The sequence below is a fragment of the Myotis lucifugus genome, unplaced genomic scaffold (assembly GCF_000147115.1).
Source record: "Myotis lucifugus unplaced genomic scaffold, Myoluc2.0 scaffold_13, whole genome shotgun sequence".
NCBI classification, from domain to species: Eukaryota; Metazoa; Chordata; class Mammalia; order Chiroptera; family Vespertilionidae; genus Myotis; species Myotis lucifugus.
Genome location: NW_005871061.1, coordinates 7,883,536 through 7,887,699, shown reverse-complemented (window position 1 = coordinate 7,887,699; position 4,164 = coordinate 7,883,536). Strand labels below are relative to the sequence as shown.

The 4,164-nt window shown below is 61.4% G+C and overlaps 1 pseudogene; it reads left to right on the top strand.

Moving 5' to 3' along the window:
* Nucleotides 1-374: 374 nt before the first annotated feature.
* Nucleotides 375-2,473, top strand: LOC102426240 (annotated as a pseudogene).
* The last annotated feature ends 1,691 nt before the right edge of the window (nucleotides 2,474-4,164 follow it).

The window sequence follows — 4,164 nt, the reverse complement described above, 5'->3', positions numbered from 1 at the left end:
CCTCCTCCTCCCCAGCGCCCAGAGCAGGGGACTCTCGGGTGAAGGGTAGTCCTGGGGAGGAGTCCCGACACCTCCACGCCCTGCTCCTGGAGCGCTGCCCAGGCCCTGAGCTAAGCCTGGAGCCGCGCAGGCCTGGAGGGCATGGTGGGGGCAGACATACATGCGCCTGGTGCAGCCAGACATGCTGGGGAGCCGCCCGCCTTCTGGGGCCTCCTCCTGCTTCAGGGCCTGGCCCTCCGCGGTCTCCTCCTCCCCAGCTTGCAGAGCAGGGGACCCACCGAGGGCCCTCCCTGCTGGCCGAGGGGGTGAATGGGGACTCCCGAGTGAAGAGTCGCCCTGGGGAGGAGTCCTGACACCTCCACGCCCCACTCCTGTTCAGCAACACCCCAGAGATCGCGCATCTGCACCGCAGGCTGTGGGCAGCGTGATGGCGCTGATGGTGGAGAAGGCGGGGCGCACGAGGGCGCTGCTGCAGCCTGGGACCTCCTCAAAGGCTTCAAGATGTTTGGTTCCCTCTTCAAGCCCTACATCCGGTACTGCATGGAGGAGGAGGGCTGCATGGAGTACATGCGCAGCCTGCTGCACGACAACGACCTCTTCCGGGCCTACGTGACGTGGGCCGAGAAGCACCAGCAGTGCCAGTGGCTGAAGCTGAGAGACAGGCTCGCCAAGCCCCACCAGCGACTCACCAAGTACCGGCTGCTGCTCAAGTCGGTGCTGAGGAAGACGGACGAGCCGTGTGCCAAGGAGGCCGTCATCACCATGATCAGCTCCGTGGAGCGCTTCATCCACCACGTGAACGAGTGCATGCGGCAGCGACAGGAGCCGCCGTGGTGAGCCGCATCGACGCCTATGTTCGACTCCTGCGAGGTGGTGGAGGGTAGCAACGACGAGGTGGACAAGCTCCTGAAGGAATTTCTGCACCTGGACCTGACCGAGCCTCCCCGGAGGAGACGCGCCAGCTGCTGTTGGAGGGCAGCCTGAGGATGAAGGAGGGAAAGGACAGCAAGATGGATGTGTACTGCTTCCTCTTCATGGACCTGCTCTTAGTGACCAAGGCAGTGAAGAAGGTTGAGAGGACCAAGGTCATCAGGCCACCACTGCTGGTGGACAAGATCGTGTGCCGGGAGCTGCGGGACCCTGGCTCCTTCCTCCTCATCTACCTGAACGAGTTCCACAGCGCCGTGGGGGCCTACACGGTCCAGGCCAGCGGGCAGGCTCTGTGCCGGGGCTGGGTGGACTCCATTTACAATGCCCAGAACCAGTTGCAGCAGCTGCATGTGCAAGAGCATGTGGGCAGCCAGCAGCACCTGCAGAGCCTGGAGGAGGAGGAGGATGAGCAGGAGGATGAGGAGGAAGATGAGGAAGAAGAGGAGGGTGGGGAGAGTAGCACTTCCGCCGCCAGCTCCCCCACCATCCTGTGCAAAAGCAGCAACAGCCTGGACTCCCAGCACTGCGCCTCCGACGGCTCCACAGAGACCCTGGCCATGGTGGTGATGGAGCCCGGGGAGACGCTCTCCTCTCCCGACTTCGAGGGCGGCCCCTTCAGCTCCCAGTCGGACGAGATGTCCCTCAGTACCACCGCCTCATCTGTCACACCGACCAGCGAACTGCTGGCCCTGGGCCCCTGGGACGGCTGCTCCTGCTCCATGGACTCCGCCTTCAGCACCCTCTCCCCCACCTCCTTGCAAGACTTTGCAACCCCAGCCCCTGTGGTGGAGCCAGTGCCCCGGCCCCTAGATTTACCACAGGCCCCTTCACCCCCGCCCTTGCCCTGCCTCCGCCGCCGCACCCCTGTCCAGCTGCTGCCCTGCCTGCCCCACCTGCTCAAGTCCAAATCTGAGGCCAGCCTCCTGCAGCTGCTGGCAGGGGCCGCCACCCAAGGGGGCCCCCAGCCCCCAGCCGCAGCCTGTCTGAACTCTGCTTGGCTGCCACAGCCACCGGCACTAGGACTCGGGGCTCCCCTCAGGAAGCTGGGCCCCGCTGGAATTGCGGGGGCCCACCAAGCCCTGGCAGTGGCTCCCAGCTATCAGAGATGGAGGGCAGGACCACCTGCCTGGCGGGGGAGCCCGAAGGGCCTGCCAGGAGGAGCAGAGAGCTGCCCTCAGGGACTTTCCCCAGGGTCCAGCCTGAGCTGCCCCCCCCCCCCCGGATCTCTGCCCAGCACAGGAAGCTGACGCTGGCCCAGCTCTCCCGCACCAGGGCCACCCTGCTGCTTAACTCCCAGGCCCTGAGCACAGCGTGGAGCCGCGCATGCCTGGAGGGCGCAGTTGGGGGCCAGCGCATGTGCGCCTGGTGCAGCGGGACTTGCTGGGGAGCCGCCCGCCTTCCTGGGTGGGCCTCAAGCCTGGCGCCCAACGCGGAAGGGCCGCAGTGTGGCCATCAAGCCCTGAAGGCTGCCCTGAAAGCCACACAAAGACAGCCTGCTGCTGGAGGGCAGGTATGCGGTGCTCCGGGAAGATGCCGGAGGTAGGGAAAGAAGGTCATGGAAGGGAACAATTGCAAGCGGAGATCCCGAAGGTTCTGAAAGCAGAGGACCAGCTCCTTGCAGACCTGAACTCCGTGTGGGCCTCTTTCTCGGCCCTGTGGAAGCGGTGCGAGACACAGGAGGAGGTGATGGACCGGAGCTGCACCCAAGGAAGACTCCGAGGAAGCAACATGTGGACAGGGCCAGGCGGAGCAGGCAGGCCCGTGGGAGCCTGCTGGAGTGCAGCCAGACCCCAAGGCGACCACCAAGCCAGGCCCCAGGGAGAAGCGAGCAGATGCCACTCCACTCGCTGGAGAAGATCATTGAGCAGAAAACTAAAGAAACCGATTTTACATCATTTCCCAGGTGGAGAACAGTTGGCATGTAAGCCCCTGACCAGTGCCCAGCCTCTCCTCTGTCTGTCTATCTCACTCTTAGGTACCATGTTCTTTGTTCTGTCTTAACTGCAACTCATTTTTAAACTAGATTGCTTTTAAAAGAAGACTAAATAAAGTTTCCCTTAAGTTATTTAGGCGATGTTGGGGCTGCTGGGGCTGCTGGGGACCGGATTAGAGACACAAACACGCATGGGAGCCCTGAACCCAGCAGCCCCAAGGCCCACTACCTTGGTGCTGGGGCTGCTGGGGGCTGGATCAGAGACACAAACATGCAGACCCGGCACCCAGCAGCCCCAAGGCCCACCACCTCGGTGCTGGGGCTGCTGGAGCCCTGATCGAAGACACAGATCCGCAGCCCCAGCACCCAGCAGCCCCAAGCCCCGCCATCATGGTGCTGGGGCTGCTGTGGGTATCAGAGACACAAACCCGCAGGCCCGGCATTCAGCAGCCCCAAGGCCTTCGTGGCAGCACTAAGGAGCAGCAAGCCGAGTGGTAGGAAGCAGCAAGCAGGTAGGCTGTAAGGAGGGAGGGGTCCCGGACTGCGAGAGGGCACAGGCTGGGCTAAGGGACCCCCCCACCCATCCCCAGTGCACAAATTTCATGCACCGGGCCCCTAGTAATAATAATAATAATAAAACGCTAATATGCAAATTGACTGAACGACAGAATGACTGGTTGCTATAATGCGCACTGGCCACCAGGGGGCAGACGCTCAATGCAGGAGCTGCCCCCTGGTGGTCAGTGCACTTCCATATGGGGAGTGCCACTCAGCCAGAAGCTGGCTCATGGCTGGCCAGCACAGAGGTGGTGGCAGGAGCCTCTCCCACTTCCATGGCAGCACTAAGAATGTCCAACTAACGGTTTAGACCCGATCTCTTGGGGGCCTTAGCCTTTAGTTGGACATCCCCCGAGGGCTCCCTGGCTGCCAGAAGGATGTCTGACTGCAAGCTTAGGCCTGATCTCCTGGGGAGTGGGCCTAAGTCGACAGGTGGACATCCCCCAAGGGGTCCTAGACTGCAAATGGGCACAGGCCGGGCTGAGGGACCACCCCCCCCCCGATTGCACAAATTTTTGTGCACCGGGCCTCTAGTTAAACTATAAGCTTAGCATGTAGTAAAGACTGATGCTTCAGCAAATCTAGTATGAATTGTTTCAAGGTGAAGATAGTTAAAACTTCAGTTATCTTAACTCAGCAATGAAAGAGAAGTGAGGAAATTGTATCATGACTGATTACAAGTGAATAAGCAGGATGTCTAGTGAACTCATTGCTGTTTTAGTTATCATCAGAAAATCTGCTTA